The following is a 20,609-nucleotide window of genomic DNA, read 5'->3' as shown; positions in this document are numbered from 1 at the left end:
GTGGAGATGAAATGTTGATTAGAGTTCAGACTAAAAAATTCTGTCAATCTCTTCACCAAGGCATGTCTGCAGAGGATGCAGACCCTCTGCTCGTGGCCAGCTCCAGTGCCTTTTGTGACACTCTTCCATGTTAGTGGAAAGTGTGTTTATCACATCTCTTAATTCAGTGTTGTATTGTTGCTTATTGAATTGCTTATTGAATTGCAAAAAATGTCACTCTTCTCCCCTCTTCCTCAGGAACTCTGTACCTTACCTAATAGGAGGGCTTGCATGCTCCAGGCTTGCATTGTAGTGTGGTAAAAGACTGATGACCTGAAATACTAGAAATGTCAGGGAAGTGCAAATGAAATTAAATACCGCTTCTTACTGTCCTCTAAAAAAGTACCTGAAGATAAATTAAATAAAGTTATTAGTACTGTTAAAACAGGGTCTCTTTCTAATTAAAGCATCTAGGACAGTATCTAGGTTACAGCCAAAAGATTACATATGATATACAAGTAGATCAATGGAAGACTTAATTGACCTGAAGCTTTTTTGTTTCCTATTTTTTCCTACATTTAGGCTCCTAATAGATCTAGGGAGATCTGGCTAGGGAGGACTGATAGGTAAAACTGAAAGGGAGTGGGCTATTACTCAGTTGCCGGAACATCAAACAATGATAAGGTGTTTGTTTTCTCTTTTAGGGACTTATTAAATAAACCTGCATTGACAGTGCAGTCCAGTATCTTGTCCAATATGGTGCGTTTGGGTATTATGTAAAAGGGAGAAATAATAAATGCAAATAATTTGTATTTCCTTTTGTGTCAACCACAATAGGATTTGCCCTATGAGTAAAGTGATGGCATTTTCCCTTTAGTGGCCTCTTCTTCAACCCAAAACCCCCTTTACTCCAAGATGTCATGAGGTGTTGAATACACACATCACCACTTCTCAAGTTAGAAGAGGGTAATTCAGTTACAGGAGACCTCAAACTGACAGGAAGTTAGTCCAGGACTGGGAGACCTTAGCAAAGCTGCCTCTGTTGAACCTTGTGCTCAACCTAGCTTTGAATGGTGGTGTGTGGCTCTATTTTAATACAGACAAGGGTGAAAAGCAAACAAGGTGAATTGTGAGGTTAAAATAGTTCATCATTTTATCAGGATTATTGAGGGTATGACTCAAGACTTAATAGTGTGGTAGTCCTTTCTGTCACAATTTAATGGTGTATTGATCTGGGAGTGAACAATCATGACCTTCAACTGCTTACAGGTGCTTTCAAGGGGAAAAGGCTTAAGGAGGTAATTCCTGGGGAACTGGTTATGGTGAGCCAGAAGCCATCTGCATGTGCATATCCTAAACAGCATGGCAGCTCAGGAAGTGCTTACCTGTGTAATGACACTTAAAAAGAGATAGATCACCAAAAATTCATGACCAGCCATTATGATCACAGGCAATCAATAAAGGAATCATGAGTGTCATTCACAGATAGCAGATTCAGGGCTCAGGCTGGTTAGCATCTGTGTTTAGAGGTGGCTTTGCTCACAGTGCAGCAAGTGTGCAGGCAAACTTAAGAAGTCGTTTGCTAGTGACATCACTAAAGATCACAAATGGGAGGGAAGTGATTGTGGTTCAAGAAAAACACCAGGATCTTTTAGGGACTGGGCTATCCACGCACTTTCTCAGTCTATGATCAGCGGACTTCTTTTTCTGATTTTATTTCTTTTCCCCAGCTATTCTCCATACTACTATTATTTTATTGAAAATAGTAGCCAGAATGACCCAATGAATATTCAAAAGTTCAGAAACATCTTCAAAAATCTTGCCTTGGAAAATACTGGCCTTTCCTTTGACATGCTCCATCCTTACATACAGTGATTAGGAATGTGGATCTTGATATAATGGCAAAGATATTAAAAAAAAATCAGATCACCTACCTATTGTAATTGCTAAATATATATATTTTAGCTGAAGAAAAGTATATATCCAGGAAATTACTCTGACTCTAGTTTCATATTGGTGAATTTTGAATTTTGCACATTATGGTTATGAAACCTGTATTTTCTGTTGCCTCATAATCTAATATATCTTTGGCTGAAAAGAGTTTTCTGCCAAAACAGAATACTCCACTTATTTGCTTCTTGGTAAAGTTTTGTAAATGCCTCTTACATCATTTGTTGCATTGCCTAATATTGCAGCATCAAGTGTGCTGAGTGACACACCTACTGGAAAAGCACTGTCTTATCTGTTTTGACAAAGGCACATCCTTTTGAGTCTGTCAAAAAAAGTTGAATATTTAATTATTGATACACTTGGACTCTACAATCCTACATCCTTCTTCTAATACAGTGAATGTGATTTTTACCATTAGCCTTGTCTTTAAGTGAAAATTAGCTTAAATGAGCAAGGAACTGTAATGACATTTAAAATACCTCTATATACTTTATTGACTACAATACACAGAAAACAAGGCAGTGCATTAAACCATATTGAATATGCTTTACTTAGTGGGAGGACAGGGGGGAACAATGTGTCTCAAATTGAGTAAATAGCCAATAAAAATTCACCTTGCCTCTATATTGTCCTAGGAGAGGTAGTCACATTTACATTTATTAGAAGTAATGATGTAGTGTCCTGCAGATAATTAACAAAATAAAATGCTGCTAATTTCACAGGGTCATTAAAAAATTTGCCAGTTTAAATTAGAAAGTGATTAACCCTGTGAGCGAGGCAATGACATTTTCATTCCCAGTCTGTGAATTAAATTTGCAAGATTTTTTTTCACTTTGAATAAGCAAAACTCCACTGACACTGTCTCTTTCTTTTACACCCACCCACTCTGTCCAGTAAGAAAATCCATTGGCTAAACTGTCTGAATCCATTACTACTTCACACTGCTAAGCCAAGCTCATATCATGTGCGTGGATGTGTTAGTAACTAGAGGATAAATTCTCTCTAAAAGAAAAAAAGAACTTATAATCCCTGAGAAGCAGAAGTTCACTGAGTAATGAGCTTCTTGTTGGTGCATGTAAGAGAGGAAGGTTTTTCCACTAATGAGGTGTCTCTAGAAAGATTTTTATTCTGTATAATGACAGCAAATCCTTAACCTTTTGTCTGGACACTACTTTATCCACTTACTGTATCTACTTCTTCTACAATCTGCTTTAATTAATACCTTAAAACAGGAATAAACTCATTAAAAGAATAGATTTACTGCACAGTAATTTAAATACTCTAACTCAAGTGAAATTCTCTTAAAGAATGTTTAATGAGTGGAAAAAGCACGAATGAAAACTCAGGTCAATGATAGAATTGTCCAACACATTAAAACAACTCAGAATAAATTTTATGCATGAATTTACATTGCTGCTAAAAATATTGTTGGTTAGCCCTACCTCCTAGAAAAAAATCATGATACAAGAATAAATTAGCAATGTACAAAGACTGTACTTTAATGGAGGAAATGTTTCCTAGGTACATAAGTTTAATTGATAAATCTTGGTAACTAATAATGAGATTTAGGCCCAAACACTGCTAAAATTTAATTAGAAATAAAATCCTAAATAGTATCCTGTAGATTTTCCATATGTTCAGGGTTATTCTTATTATAAGGAAATACCTCCAGTGGTAAACTCGTTCCAGCAGACAAGGGAAAAAAAAAGATTAAAGTAAGACAATTCTTCATATCAACCTTGCCTTTCTATTAGACCACTCCCGCAAATGAATGCAGTGACCATGTAAAGACTTTGACAATATTGTTGATTGCTGCTTCACCGGTAGGTAGCAAATCATAGATGAGCTTCATGCCTTTGCAGTGTCTCACTGGATCCTGTCCCAGGTGAAGTCTGAGCCACTATCAACACTTGAGGAGCAGAAACTCAGTTTGAGTCATGTAAATCAGCATGAAGCAGCCTTCTAGAGTGCAGTGGTAGCCACCTATACTCAAGTGCATAGTCTAGACCAGACTAAGAAGCAGAACAAGGCTTCATCCTTTTTTTTTCCTGCAGAGAGAGCAATGCTATACAGCACATTTAAAGTAAAGATGATAGTAATTTTTATTTTCTAGATTTGTCTCTTTCCAAAAAAATTTCTTAAAGCAAAGCACTGATCATTCGCTTACTTGATGCAGTTATTTAAAATGTTATTATACCAGTGTAAGATCCCGGGTCTTGAGCTACAAGCTCAGCAAAGGGGGGTTACTTTCAAAATAAAAAAGGCTCTAAAAATTCACCTACCAAATTTATTAAAAGGTCCTTCAGTTCTTCTATACCTTGAGAGGGCACAATAGAGAAGATGCTACACACTTTTTCTCAGGAGGTAAAATAACACACTTTTACTTGACAAACTTCAGAAAACAAGGGAACTCAACAAAAGTTAAGGGCAATGTTGAACCAAAGTAAAGCATTCCACAAAGTGTTCCCTGAGCACATACAAACCCACACAGCTTAGCAAAATCCAGCCCATCTGGCTCTACGTTACCCAAAATATCAAGAAAGGAGATTAGGAGAAGTAAAGAAAGAGAGAGAAAAAGAAAGAGTTATAACTGCCAGCCAGAGTCCTGTGCAAGTCCAGTTTCCACATGTCCAGATGGTAGGGTCCAACCACATGGAGACCACATATCTTTGTGGTCTATCTGCTCTAGCCCTCTGTGGCCACACTATCCCAGGTGGGACTTCTGGCCCATTGACCACTTTAGGGCTGGGTGAGGGGCAGTGCTCCCGATGTGCCAGCCATTCTGGGGCTGGGACAAGGGCTCCAGGGGTTGTGGTGTAGAGGAATGCTCTGGTGTGCTTGTGACTGACAGCTGCTCTGGGGCTGCCAGAGGAGGCTCGGGGTATGAGACAGGGTAGCACCTCACCGCATGAAATTTGACTTGTCCCTTCCCCTCCCACACACACACTGAGTTGGCCCAAGCCAATAGTTAATATAATAATGCAGTGTCTCACAACCAATACACAGAAGACCAGCTGCCCTGCGAGGCCCAATTAGCTGACCAGGGCGTGGAGCCAAGGGCGTTGCTGGGAGTTTTAGGCTGCTCCAGGGAACGCAGACGACCTGGAGCACGGCGGCGAGGGCACGGCACAGCAGTTCGCACGGCAGTTTGTGCAGGAAGGGCACAGCCATCCTCCCAGCTCTCTCTGGTGGGTTGTGAGGTACGTGTGTGGCTGTGGGTACTTTTTTTTTTTAAATTCCCCTTCCTCCCCCCTAGCCCCCCCCACCCCAACTCAGCTCGACCCAGCAATGGTTTCCAAACGAGCAAAAGCAGTTGCTGCTGCTGTCAGGAGCAGTGTGCTAACCCAGGCAGAACCCCTCAGGAAGGACGCAGCTGTTGAGGTCTCTGGCTGCACAGAGTGTCTGAGCCTGGTGTCAGTACCACAGGACAGTGTGAGAGACGCCTGCCTACGATGCGAGCAGGTGAATGATTTGCTGTGCCTGGTGGCAGAGCTCAAGGAAGAAGTGGGGAGGCTAAAAAGTATTAGGAAGAGTGAAAGAGAAATAGACTGGTGGAGTCTATACCCTTTTGACTCCAAAATAAAATTCAGCAGGAGATGGTGAAGCCCTGCCCCTCCTGCCATCAGGCAAATGGAGTAAACCAAGTAGGTGGGGAGGAATGGAACCAGGTCCCTGATCAGAGAGGTAAAGGAATCTCCTCCTGACCCCCATCACCTCCCACGGTGCCCTTAAAGAACAGGTATGAGGGCCTGGACCCGGAGAGCCAGGCAGAGGGCAGTCAAGAAGAGGATCTGTCTGGAGGGTTTTCCAGTTTCACCCTGTCTACCAGATGGATTACAACCATAGCTATAAAGAAAAAAAGAAGGGTAGTTGTAGTTGGTGACTCCCTTCTGAGGGGAACTGAGAGCCCTATGTGCCGAATGGACCCATCCCACAGAGAGGTCTGCTGCCTTCCTGGGGCCCGGGTGAGGGATATTAGTAGGAGACTCCCTGAGCTAATCTGGCCCTGCCACCCTGCTGGTGGTCCAGGCTGGCAGTCATGTCATTAATGAGAGAGGTATCAGGCTTATTAGAAAGAACTTCAAGGCACTGGGTTGATTAGTTAATGGGACAGGAGCACAGGTGGTGTTTGCCTCAGTTCCTGCAGTAGCAGGGATGAATGAGGAGAGGAGTAGGAAAACCCGTGTTATCAGTAGGTGGCTAAAGGATTGGTGTCACTGGCAGAATTTTGTTCTTTTGACCATGGGGCAAACTGTATGGTACCAAGCCTACCAGAGTCAGATGGGCTTCATCTGTCTAGCAAGGGCAAAAGGACTCTAGCCCCTAAGTTGATGGGGCTGATCAGAAGGGCTTTAAACTAGTTTTGAAGGGGGAAGGGATTGAAACCAGGCTCTCCAGAGATGAGCCTGAGGGTGGAAAGCCAGAGTTAGAAGTGAAATCAGCAGCCCAGCTCAAGTGCATGTACACCAATGCACACAGCATGGGTAACAAACAAGAGGAGCTGGAAGCCATCGTGCAGCAGGAAAGCTGTGCTGTAGTCGCCATCACGGAAACGTGGTGGGATGACTCACCTGACTGGAGTGCTGCCATGGGTGGCTACAAGCTCTTCAGAAGGGACAGGTGAGGTAGAAGTGGAGCTGGTAGACAGAGACGGGAAGTTGAATAGCCCCCTTGTAATCCAGGAGGGAATAGTTAGCAACCTTCTGAGCCCCTTGGATCCTCACAAGTCTGTTAGATAGATAAGGAATTGGTTGGACAGTCACACCCAGAGGGTGTGGTCAATGGCTCAGAGTCCCTGTCGACCAGTGACAAGTGATGTCCCTCAGAGGTCTGTATTGGGACCAGTGTTATTTCATATCTTCATTAATGACATAGACAAAGGAATCAAGTGCACCTTCAGCAAATTTGCAGGTGACACCAAGCTGAGTGGTGCAGTTGACACACCTGAAGGATGGGATACCATCCAGAGGACCTGGAGGAGCTCAAGAAGTGGGCCCATGAGAATCTCATGAGGTTTAACAAGACCAAGTGCAAGGTGCTGCACCTGGGTCTAGGCAACTCCCAGTACCAATACAGGCTAGGGGATGAACAGCTCAAGAGCAGCCCTGCCAAGAAGGACTTGGGATGCCGGTGGATGAAAGGCTGGACATGAGCTGGCAATGTGCATTTGCAGCCTAGAAAGCCAACAGTACTCTGGGCTGCTTCAAAAGCAGCACGGGCAGCATATTGAGGGAGGTGGTTCTGCCCCTCTGCTCTGGTGAGACCCTCCACCTGAAGTGCTGCATCCATCCCTGGTGTCCCCAGCGCAGGAAGGACATTGAGCTCCTGGAGCAAGTCCAGAGGAGGACCGTCAAGATGATTAGAGAGATGAAGCACCTTTCTTGTCAAGTAAGGCTGAGAGAATTGAGATTGTTCAGCCAGGAGTACAGAAAGTTTCAGGGTGACCTAACTGCAGCCTTGCAGTTCCTGAAGGGAGCCATTGAGAAAGACGTAGAGTGACTTTTTACATGGGGAGCTAGTAGTGACAGGACAAGGGGGAGCGGTTTCAAACTGAAAGAGAGTAGATTTAGATTGTATATTACGAAAAAAATCCTCTACTGTGAGGGTGGTGAGTCACTAGAACAGGTTGCCTAGAGAAGTTGTGGATACCCTACCCCTAGAGTGTAAAAGACCAAGTTGCATGGTGCTCTTAGCAACCCGGTCTCATGAAAAGTGTCCCTGCCCGTGGCAGGAGGATTGAAACTAGATGATTTTAAAGGACCTGTACAACCAAGGCCATTCTGATTCTATGATTTCTTGATTCACCTATACAGAGCATACTCAGATTTAGGATGAAGATAACTCTAGTCAGATCATTGGTTTTCTCAAACACTTCCTCTTCTTGCAGAGGTTCAAATATTTCTAGTGTTGACAAGGCTGCCACAATTATTATGTCCTTCACACACATACTTCTGCAAATATTATGGCATTTTGGGTAAACAGAGAAAAGGACTCTCCATTCCAGCAGAAGAGAGGAATCATAGCTCCCCAACTTAGAATTAGGATATTTTTATCTTAAGGAAAAGTCTACATAAGTATTTTGAGACAGGTATGTGTGCTGCATATCATCATATTGTAAACTCACTCGTTAATGATCTAGTTGTAATTTGTTTCCAGACAAGATATTTAACCATTAGATACAGCATAATTTCTTCATGTCTGCTAAATGAACACAGAAAGGATAAATGCACACAGATAGCTCTTAATAACAGTTTGTAAGATCTCACACATTTCCTGCTTTGTTCATTGAAGTTGGTCTTACTAATACTCATTTTATAATGAACATAACACTTGGCAAACATCCATAAAAAGTGTTAGGGTTAACTTTTTTAATATGTTGTTCCTTAACAGTAATGAAAATACAATTCATCTGTGTTGTGAGCAGCACTTATGATGAGCTAAGAAGATCTTGGCAGTGCATGCTGAAATGGGTGAACCAATAGAAAAATACCTTTGGCTTGATAATTGCCCTTCTCTATTATGGGCAAAAAATCCGGTGCTGATACTTAAGTCAGTAAATACTTTATGTCGGTTCCTTCATTAGTGATTTTTGAAGGCTTTGTTTGCTCTTTCATTCCTCTCTTCTTACATTTACTACCAAAGGTGTAAAATGTATACTCCGAGATATCATAGCTCTTATTTTGCAGCAGTGGCAATGAGATTTTCATGTTAAACTGGTAGAGATTGATAACTCTGAATCCAGTACTGGAAAAAAATTAACCCAGTTAAGTAGCTAGAACAAACTGGGGGTGCTCAGCAATACTTAAAAAGGTACACTGTATTTTCAGTGATGCTACGTTGCCGGAAAGTACCAGGGGTTGGGGGGACCGGGCTGGGGGCTGGGGCTGGCTCTCACGCAGGGTCGGAGGGCATGCTACGTTGCCGGAAAGGTACAGGGGTTGGGGGGACCGGGCTGGGGGCTGGGGCTGGCTCTCACGCAGGGTCGGAGGGCATGCTACGTTGCCGGAAAGGTACAGGGGTTGGGGGGACCGGGCTGGGGGCTGGGGCTGGCTCTCACGCAGGGTCGGAGGGCATGCTACGTTGCCGGAAAGGTACAGGGGTTGGGGGGACCGGGCTGGGGGCTGGGGCTGGCTCTCACGCAGGGTCGGAGGGCATGCTACGTGCCGCGCGCACAGAGCGCGCGCGGTTTAGTCTCAAGGTGCAGTCTCAGCAGGAGAGGGGAGAGAGAAAGTGGGGGAGCCTTGCCAGCAGTTGCTATACACCTATGGAGGAGGATAGAGCAGCTTCGGAGCACACAGAGGTTTGCCGTTTCAGGTCTGGGGGGAAGGGGGAGGGGGGGTTCTGGGGAAGGGAGTGGAGGAGGGAGTGGGGAAGAGAGGGGAGGGGTATCGAGCAGGCCATGGGGGGCTTCTAATTGATGGAGGGGGAAGCAGGGCACTCCTGTATGAAATGTAACAGATGTGCAGTGCACCTACAAATACCTGGTAACACAGTGGAGGAAGGACATGGTCAGGGAGAATAGTGGGGTTCCTTCAGAGTGATGGGGGTCCCAGTCAAGCTGGGGACTTGAAAAGCACCTCAGCCTTGGATGGGTACAAGGGCCAGAACACTTGGTCAGTTTGTTTGTCTGTTTGTTTTTGGCTCATCTGCTGCTACTGCCCAGGTTCAGCATGTTCCAGATAAGTTTGCTCTGCTCTGTTACGTCCTGTAAAGGGTGGGCAGGACAAAGGGCTGTTCCTGGATATCTCCTTATGACTGTATATAAATAGGTGATAGTAAAGCAGAAAATCAAAGACCTGCCCAAACCATTCTAACAGGAACATAGCCTGTATGTCCCTGTGTGGTTATGGGCTATGCTGGCAATGGTACATGCCTTCGGTAGGGCCGCCCATGCCAGACAGGTCAAAACAGCAGGGCCAGATACAATAAATCTATGGGCAGGATGAGCTCATTAGCCTCCTGGCAGTCATCCTAGGAGAAGGACAACTCTAATCTCAAACCCGGGCAGATGGAGCTCGCTTAGCCCTGTAAGGCCATCCATCTAAGAGAAGGTCACTCTAACCAAACCTACGTCCTGTGGATTTCGCTGCCACCGTCCAAGCTCGCTCGGCCCTGGCAGATGAACCTCAGGATTAAAGGGTGGGTTCAGTTCCGCACATACTGCATCTCACCTAAAAATCCATTGCGCAGGCTTGAAGGCTTTATCCACATGCAAAAAGTCCTGTAGCGACGGACGAGGGTCGAAACGGCAGGTGAAAGGTGCACTGGGAGCCGCAGACCCAACCCTGCATGCAGGCAGTTCAGGATATTGGTCATTTGAGACTGACCGGAGATGACAGTCTCTTGGGGCAGCACCCTGAACGACCAAGCAGCCTTTTCAAGGACAGCACTGCTTGCTCCACTCGGAGAGGGGCCTAGAAAAGGTGGCCTAAACAAAGCTCATCTCCACTTTCACCCGGTTGGTTAACCGCAGACCAACGGGCATCTTCTACTAATGCGGTCGCACAAAGAGCAAAAGACAAAGGCATGCACCTGCTTCCAAAGGTGTACCCAAATTAACTCTAGCATGTTGGAACATCAGAACCATGCTTGATTCTACGGACAGTGGACGTCCTGAGCGGCGTTCTGCCCTAATTGCCTATGAGCTGGCTCGTCTCAACATCGACATAGCTGCCCTCAGTGAAGTTCGCCTTCACGAGGAAGGAAGCCTCAGAGAACATGGTGCTGGTTACACACTCTTCTGGTCAGGTAAGCCCAGAACCAAAAAACATCTCTCAGGTGTTGGCTTCATGATCAAAAACTCTATTCTTCCCAAACGCGAAAATCTGCCAACAGGTCGCTCTGACCGCATTATCTCCCTACACCTTCCACTCCACAACAAGTAACACGTCGTCCTCTTTAGTATATATGCCCCAACTCTCCAAGCTGACCCTGCCGAAAAGGACAAATTTTATGCTGACCTGCGCCACCTTACCCAAAAAGTGCCCGCAGATGATAAGATCATTATCCTTGGTGATTTCAACGCCAGAGTAGGTAAGAATTTTGATGCCTGGAAAGGAATATTAGGCAAACATGGTGTTGGTAACTGCAACGATAATGGTCGACTCCTGCTAGAATTCTGTGCAGAGCAACAGCTCACCATCACTAATACTATCTTTCAGCAGAAAGATAGTCTGAAGACAACCTGGATGCACCCCAGATCTAAGCATTGGCATCTCATCGATTATGTCCTGGTGCGACGGAGAGATGTTCGCGATGTCCTCCATACCCGCGTGATGCCCAGTGCAGAATGCCAGACAGACCATCGGCTTGTGCGCTGCAAACTCAGCTTCAATCTTAAATTCAAACCCAAAATGGGCAACATCACAAGGAGAAAACTCCAAGTTAACAATCTCCAATCAGCCACAGTAAGAGAGAGATTCCAGGCAAACCTTCAAACTAGGCTTGAAAACCATTCCACAGTTTCTGCAGATTCCTCTCCTGAAACTACCTGGCAGCATATTAAAAACAGCATTCTGCAATCCTCCGAAGAATCCTTAGGGTTCTCCCTCAAGAAGAACAAGGACTGGTTTGATGAAAACAATCAAGAAATCCAAGACTTGTTGAGGAAGAAGAGAACCGCCCACCAAGCACACCTTGCACTGCCATCCTGTCACGCAAGAAAAACAGCCTTTCGTCTCGCATGCAGCAGGCTCCAACAGAAACTCCGTGACATCCAGAACAAGTGGTGGATCGATCTAGCTGAAAAAACTCAATTATGCGCAGATATGGGTGATCACAAAGGTTTCTATGAAGCCTTGAAGACAGCATACGGGCCTACATACCAGGTACAAAGCCCTCTACTCAGTGCTGATGGCCAAACGCTTCTAACAGATAAAACCTCCATTCTGAATCGATGGTCTGAACACTTTCAAACTCTTTTCAGTACCAACCGTGTGGTCCAAGACTCAGCAATTCAGTCCATCACACAACAACCAGTAAAGTATGAATTGAATACAGCCCCCACTTTAGGAGAAACCCTCAAGGCCATACAGCAGGTAAAAATCGGCAAGGCAGCGGGGGTTGATGGAATTCCACCTGAAGTCTGGAAACATGGGGGCCTTGCCCTCCACACCAAATTTCACGAGTTTGTGGTGCGCTGCTGGGAGCTCGGTGAACTACCATCAGACCTTCGTGATGCTGCCATCATCACTTTGTATAAGAAGAAAGGTATTAAATCTGACTGCTCAAACTACCGTGGTATTACTCTGCTCTCCATTGCTGGCAAAATCCTGGCAAGAATACTCTTGAACAGACTAATACCCACTATAGCAGAAGGGATCCTACCTGAAAGTCAGTGTGGTTTCAGAGCCAACAGAAGCACCACAGACATGGTATTTGTTCTCAGACAACTGCAAGAGAAATGTAGGGAACAGAACAAAGGTCTTTATGTAACCTTTGTCGACCTCACCAAGGCTTTTGATACTGTGAGCAGAAAAGGTCTGTGGCAGATTTTGGAACGTTTAGGTTGTCCCCCCAAGTTCCTTAAAATGATCATCTCACTTCATGAGGATCAGCACGGCCAAGTCAGGTATGGCAACGCACTTTCTGAGCCCTTTTTAATTAAGAATGGTGTGAAACAAGGCTGCGTTCTCGCTCCTACCCTATTCACAATCTTTTTTAGCATGATACTCCAAAGGGCCACAGCAGACCTCGATGATCAGGACGGTGTCTACATTCGATATCGTACTGATGGAAGCCTGTTCAATCTAAGGCGTCTGAAGGCCCACACCAAGACCTTAAACCATCTTGTCCGGGAGCTGCTATATGCTGATGACGCCGCCCTTGTTGCCCACGCAGAAGCAGCTCTGCAACGTTTAACATCCTGCTTTGCAGATGCTGCTGAGCTCTTTGGGCTGGAAGTCAGCCTAAAGAAGACAGAAGTTCTCCATCAACCTGCACCTCAGGAAGTCTTCCATCATCCCCATATCACCATTGGCGAATCAGAGCTCAAATCAGTCCAGCAGTTTAATTACCTAGGCAGCCTCATCTCCTCGGATGGTAAGATTGACGGGGAGATAGACAACAGGTTGGCAAAGGCATACAGTGCTTTCGGAAAACTCCACAAAAGAGTATGGCGTAATAAACACTTGAAGAAAAGCACCAAGATCAGTGTTTACAAAGCCATGGTGTTGTCTACTCTCTTGTATGGTTCCGAATCATGGGTCCATCTACCGCCACCACCTGCGTCTCCTAGAACGCTTCCATCAGCGCTGCCTCCGTACAATCTTAAACATCCACTGGTCAGATTATGTGACCAATACATCTGTTCTTGAGCAAGCAGCAGTCACAAGTGTAGAGGCCATGCTGATGAGAACACAGCTGCGATGGGCAGGGCACGTCTCCAGGATGAAGGACCACCGCCTCCCTAAGATCTTGCTCTATGGTGAACTTGCCACTGGCTGCCGCAAGAGAGGAGCCCCGAAGAAAAGATTCAAGGACTCCCTGAAACAACATCTCAGCCTTGGCCATCTTGATCACCATAATTGGTCCACTCTGGCCTCAAATCGGGAGGCCTGGAGACACAGCATCTATAACGCTGCGGAAGCCTTTGAGAACACACGCAGGATCTCTCTCGAGGAGAAAAGGCAACGCAGGAAGAACCGTGTCTTGCGGAATACACCATCTAAGGAGTCTTTCTGTTGTGCCTTTTGCAACCGGATATGTCTGTCACGTATTGGCCTCATAAGCCACCAACGTGCCTGCAACAAATGTGGATAAAGCCTTCCCAAATCTTCGTTCACGAAGTCCAGCCATGATTTTCAGCATTTGGACATTAATGTTGACTCTCATAAAGAAAACTAACCTAATTACTGCAAAATACTATTTTCCTATCTTAGTAAATTCCATTCCTCCATAAGCATGATGTGACATATGTTACTTTGCAGCCTGGGAAATTTAGAAACCAAATAATCTCAAGGTTTATGTATAATTTCACACTTTATCGCTTTGTTCATTTTTTTCTCGTCTAACTAGGCACCACACAAGTGAACAGAGAATGAGTCAGTGGTTAGCAGGTATTTTGATACTACCTCATGGATCAGCTGGAATGAACTGCCAGGTTGTGATGTTTCACAAGTACTTTGCTTTTTGTCACCATCAGAAGACATGATCTGCTCATGTCCTGTTCTAAATTCATACCATGCAGTTTGAACATCGAAGTTCATATTTTAATCACTGTAACATGAAAATTAAAGTTGGCTACAAGAGGGCTAACATTCATAACAATAGGTTTCTTTTGGAATATTTAAAACACTGCAGTTACTTTAAAAATCAACAGGCTCCTACAGGAGCTAAAACTAATTAGCTAAATAAGAAGTTATTTATGTGTTAGGTATCACATTGATATTTACTAGAAGTTTAGTACTTCATTTAAACTTCTATTAACATACTTCACTTACTGATTTTATATCAATATATTAAACACTGAATTTCTTCAGGAAGATAAGAGTTTGCTCCAAAAGACTTCTCAATGGAATAAACAAAACTTTGGTGATGGATGATGTGTAGCAAACAAGTTGTGACTGGCCTATGAACTCAATTACCCCCTTCTAATTCACGTGCAGTTTGACCTTTTCTTAGTTAATATTTTACGCCTCAGTGAGTGTATAAGGTCTGAGGCTATAAGGTGTTACTATTATTATTAGCATTTTGAAAGAAAGAAACTTACAATGGGTTGGAAGAAGAGGTGACTGTTAAGGTACACAATCCTGTAAGACTCCTAAGCAAGCACTTAACTTTAGCACTTTTTATGTAGTAAATAGGACCAATCACAGATCTGTTTTCTGTACTTTACTCAATCAGTATTCAATTCTCTTAAGTCATTAGTTTAATTAAATTCTGTTAATGATTTAATCAGTATTACTTCTGTTAATTAGTATTTGACATTACGTTATTGGGAAAAAAAAGGAAGATTTGTATTCTTATGAAAATTTATGTTAGCCTCCTAAATGTATTACAAGAACTAAAAATAAAGAACTGTAGACTATTAAGTAACAGTATAAAATCAGACTGAAATGTATCTGAAATGTGCAGCACAAATTAGAGTATCAACATCTGAATATAGCCTGTGCCACCAACGGTGAGTAACAGTGGAATAGGTACTAGTTTCACAGCCCACAAAGCTAAGAGGCTACAGCTTGTAGGCACTTAAATGCTGCTCTTCCATTTCATATTTGCTCATCTGTTAATTCCAAATTACTCCACCTTTTGTCAAAACCTAGCCAGTCACAGAATCGTTACTAAAGGCCTGCTTTTGCTCAGGAGAAGTCAATATATTTTTTGCTCTTTTTCTCTGCACACTTGAGACCTAAAGCAGTAGCAAATTTGAATAATGAGTTACATGTGGGAGTATTTTTATTAAAGAACAAGAAAGAATGTTTTAAGGTTTAACAGCATTGAGACATTGCATGCTGTGGGAGCCATGAACTCTGAGGTCATTACTGCTCTGATGAGCTAAGGATGTCCACCTCTAAAGGCAAGAAGGTGTACAACGTGATCAGCAGACCAAAAGAGAATATGGGAAAACCAAAACACAGGCTACTGTCTGCCTTTCACATTTATCAGAGAGAAGACAATTACTGTCTTTGTGAAGGAAGTGCTATAATAACAACCAACATCTCTTGAGCCTGAGGGACGAACTGAGGAAAACGCATAGATAAAAAAGACAGTCACTGTCTACTACTCCACACTCTTAACACTTCCATGTGTGACCAATCACAGTTTAGCAGCTAAATGACCAAAACCAGTAAAAAATATATACAAAAAAGTATAAAAGAAACATGCTAAACTAGGAAGGTTAACACATGAACATGACTATCAGACAATATTTTACAAGTGAGCTAAGAAAAAAAAGTGTTCAACTGCAGCCTCAGAAAAAAAAAGCAGGGAGTGAATGGAATATACAAAGAGTTCATGAGCCTACGACAAGGTTTCCATTTGGCAGCTGGTTCAAGATCTAGAGAAAGATTAGTGTTTGCTACTCAGGAAAAGAAATTTCTGAACTTCTATCATTGAAGATGAATGAGGTCATGAGGTCAATGATTTGCCTTCTTGAGTTAAATGTCATACTGTTCAAACTTTTGCAAGATGTACCAGCTTGTGTTATGTAACTCGTTACCTGCAGTAGGCTGTTCAGTTACCCCTGCAGCAGCAGCAAAGGCTAGTGTCTTAAATCAGAAGCAACAAAAAAGAGTTTCGTTAACTCCTTGAGTGTTCCTTCTACACAAAAATGCATTTCCTTAATACATATTTCAAGAAATGGATTTGACAAGACAGCATTTGCTGCAAAGCTCAAATTGTCATGAAATTTACATTATAAAGGTTGACAATATGATCATTATATTTAAAACCTCTTGAACAAGATCCTTTCTCACTGATGTCAAATTACTTGAATTCAAGCAGTGTTATGGCCCATCCTGATGTTCTGTAGGGATATTTCCAAAGAAAATCAATCTATTCTGATGCAATTTATTCTCTTGTGGCACTCTAAAAATTCATATTGCAGAAGTTAAGAGTAGAGTTTCTTTTTAATTTACCATGTTTTATAAACACAAAAATTGAAACAATGTCAGTAATGGCCAGAATAACTTATTTGTGAAAACATGATAGAGATTATGTTAACTCTGCCTTTTCTTCAGATGTCAGTATGGACAAGTCTGTGAACAAGAAAAGCGTTTTACCTGTCAATGATATTAGCAGCTGTGCAGATGAATGAATGTATACATGTCCTGTGCAGGGCTAAGGGTCGGACTCTGTGATCCTTGTGGGTCCCTTTCAACTCAGCATATTCTGTGATTCTGTGATAGAGAATGGAAAATTTACTTGTATTACCTTTCCAGAGTGTTTCTGGTTTTTTTGAGTTTAGCATCTATTTTGTAACATTTGGTGATTTTCTTAAGATTTCAGGTCTGAAACAGTAAGTTCATGAGAGGCTTCAAATGGCATTCCATTTTCCATCTAAGAAAAAAAAAAAAAATTAAAAGAGAGATGCTGGGTCTCACAGAACGTGGCTGTCCTGGTTACGACCAGAACAGGATTAATTTTTGCGGGAGGTAGGAGGGGGGCATAGGCAGGAAACACCTATACCACCTCACTTGAGCCTGTACCACCTCACATCATTGCTGGGGATGGGGCACAGGTACTCTTTTCTGGGGGTAAGGCGTTCCTTTCAGTAGAGAAAAGGTGATGGAGGGAGCTGTCCAAGATTGTCTATTATCGTGTGTTTTTTTCTGCATGAATGTTTCATTTTCTTATGCCCTCTGATATTAACATTGTTGCTGTTAATTAATGCTGTTCATTTTCTTATATCTGATTTTTCCAGTAAATTGTTCTTATCTCAATCTGTGATCTTTGCCCTTTGTGCCTCCAATTGGAGGGGGGTAGGCATGTGGGGTTTTTAGTGGGAATACTAAATTGGGGAATACCATTCCTAAAACACCAAAGTGGCTACTTTCAGCTGTATGAGATATCATTTCCTGAACAGTCAAATCCCAAATGTAAATAATACCTCTTTTTTAAAATTAATTTTTATAGAGAGAGAGGTAAAACATAAGATGTTTCAGGATCTGTCCCGTTATTTGTCTCATCAGCTAATGCATAGTTGATTGTAGTACTGGGATTTACACCCAACAATAGACCTGTGCTATTCTGAGCTGAACAGATCTTTCTGTAAAAAAAGAGAAACTGTGAACATGTCTGTAGGAGACATTTTCCCAGGCAAGAACTGAAGACAATAAGAGAAGGTAAACAAAACATAACCAATTAATTGCTTTAAAACAAGGAACAACTGTTTTTCAAAGCATTAGAAACTTAGTTAAGATTTTCCATTGAATTCCAACAGAGAAAATACAATCTTTAGCAAATCAGTAACGTCCAAGAAAGGTGAAAACTTTTAATGCAACTTCCAAAATTAAACGAAAATCCATATTGAAACAATTACAACCCTAAGTAAATCCCATAAAACACCCTAAAATATAGATGAACATGATAAAATTATTGATACATACTAATGTCTAGAAGTAATTAAAATAGTTATGTTAGGGAAAAACCCCATCCAAACCAGAAGGACAAAACCTCACACAACCTGACCTCCATTAACCATTGAATCAAATAAGCTGTTAATTGCAAAAGGACACCCCTGGAGATACCTGCATACCCATGCACTCGGTAGGATGTGATAACATCCAGTACAATCAGGAAACATTTATGTTGAGCAGAGGATTATACATGAAGACTGGAGGATTACAAGACACGACATTTCTGAATCTAGTAAACAGAAACCACAGCGTGTCAGCTGGGAAAGGTATGGTTTGAGAAATGCAGTTGTGATGAATTAATCAGTGTGAAAACAGTGCGATAAAAGTCTTCCACTATCTTGGACTTATTTTTCAGCCCACGTTGAGGAAACTGATGATATCCTGCTGGTTTTGAGATGTACAATTCCAGAAGTCTGTAACCTAAATTTTTCTATACCAAGTTATTGCCACTGTAAGTAACAGTTATCTAAATCAGGAGATTAGAAAAGTTGCTATGTGGGTACACCTCTTTTTTTTTTTTTTTTTTGGAAGTTGTACCACAGATTTGTTTGTCTTAATCCAGTGATCCCCATTTTAGTCTGATACAACCCTTCTTGTGAGGATTTTGCAAATAAGAACTTCTTTTATATCTCATCACGGTACACCTTGTGGCTTGTGCTGTCCTCATGGGCAGTACCTTTTATCTGCATTCCGTTTGCTTTGTTTTCCAAAAAAAAGCCACTACAAGAGGGCTTTTCCATACTTTCTGAAGTCATATCAATCTCCTACAGCCACCCACCTCAGCTGAGCTGAGTCATGTGCTAAGAATCAACAGGTTCTGTATAAGATTCCCAGTGCTTCAGGGTCCAGACTAGGTAGTTGTTATTCCCTCTTTCTTTTCTTCTTTTTTTTTTAGTTACAATCATTTCCAATGCTAGTACTATGGCAGTATACAGACATAATTCCAAGGATAATGAAATGGTAAAATTGAAATTTTCCAACTTTCCTTAATCACTATTATGTGAAAATTTGGGGTGAATTCTCGGAGTCAATGCATAGGACTGTTTGGATCTATCCACTGGAATCCCTTCCTTGCTCACAATCCATTCTCTGTCTCTTCGAGAAAGCACAACAAGAGTTTGAATTCCAATTAATTATTCCAATTACTCAGGACCCAGAAATGGGGTATCACGATTAAGCTCGTCAGTTTAGTTCCTCTGATTCGAGTCTGCCAATGCTGGGAAATTTTTAACTAAGAATAATTTGTTGTGCTTGTGATGGTTTGGAAATTGCATAATGAAATATAATCTGTTTCTTAGGAGCAAAACAAAAGGTGGGTTGGTTGCTATAGAATTTCTCACATTACCTTATCAATTCCTCGTTTTCCAAACAAAAAGACCCACCATAGAATTTATCATCAATCCGTCAATTTATGCCTCTGCTTTAATTCTTGTTTTACCTGAAAATTCACATGTACTCACAGCAGGCATTGTGTTATTCTTTAGGATTCCACATTTTTCAATTGTAGTCTCTGTCCTGCCATCTAGTTGCCCTCTCCTAACAACTTTTATACCCTTCTGTCAAATATAATTGAAACTGATCAACAGGATTGAGTCTGAAGGCATTTAGGTTCCTACAGGTGTCATGAAAATTGGCATCTGGACAGAGAGAGAGAGCTTATCATCTCCTGAGGGAAAGGATGAAACATGGGCAGAATTTTTCTCCTTCTGTTTTGTCAGCCAGTCAGCACACACACATCCTAACCAGTCACAGTAAGTGCTGCCTTTTCCAAGTACTGGGTTTGGACTCATTGCAGAAACTGGGTAGAAATCTAACTTACCTAAGATATGGGTAACCACCACCTCTCAACTTCCCTGAGTTCTAGAGAGCTGGTTCCCTCAGAAGCACAGATGCAAGATGTTGCCAATGTACTGACAAAAGGACTCATTCCTCTCTGAAACACTGAAAAGGTGGGCATACAGGTTCTCCAGCATGCAAAGGTTACCCCACCAAACAAAGAGGTGAGAATACAACTTGACCCCATGTGAGCAACTCCCCTGTTTAAACTTATTAAGAGCCGTGGACCCTATGCAATTTTCACAGGCCAAACACTGCCGATCAGTTGTTCTGTGATCCCATCTTCATTTCATGTGTGTTCTCCAACTCTTACCAGAAATACACCCCTGATTTTTTATCACACTTCAAACTTGTAAATTACTAGTAAGCATTATTAGACTGAGTTAAACCACACGATTCTGCTTCTAGTTAGAATGCTGATTTACTAGAGCTTGACCTGTGTCAGGATGCTGTGTTTATTTAAAAATTCTTGTAGTGACCAGTATGGATTTTGCTCCTGCCTCCCAATGTAGCTAAAAAGTTATAAGCTCATGGTTCACCGAACACCTGACTTGTTTCAACACTTCTTTCAACACACTTCATTTTTAATATACTGCCATTGTAAGTGTCTTTTTCCAACCCTATTCTGTAGACAAGGAAGTAATTTCAATGCACAGCTGAAGCCTCTTTTTTGTTTTCCCCCTGAGTCAGTAATAATGAATGTATTGTTTGTGAAAGGTTTAAGGCTGATAGCAAAAATAGAGGTAGCACTAATCTTGCCTTTTGCTG

The sequence above is a fragment of the Chiroxiphia lanceolata genome, chromosome Z (assembly GCF_009829145.1).
Source record: "Chiroxiphia lanceolata isolate bChiLan1 chromosome Z, bChiLan1.pri, whole genome shotgun sequence".
Lineage (NCBI taxonomy): Eukaryota > Metazoa > Chordata > Aves > Passeriformes > Pipridae > Chiroxiphia > Chiroxiphia lanceolata.
Note: the sequence above shows the minus strand (reverse complement) of the source record.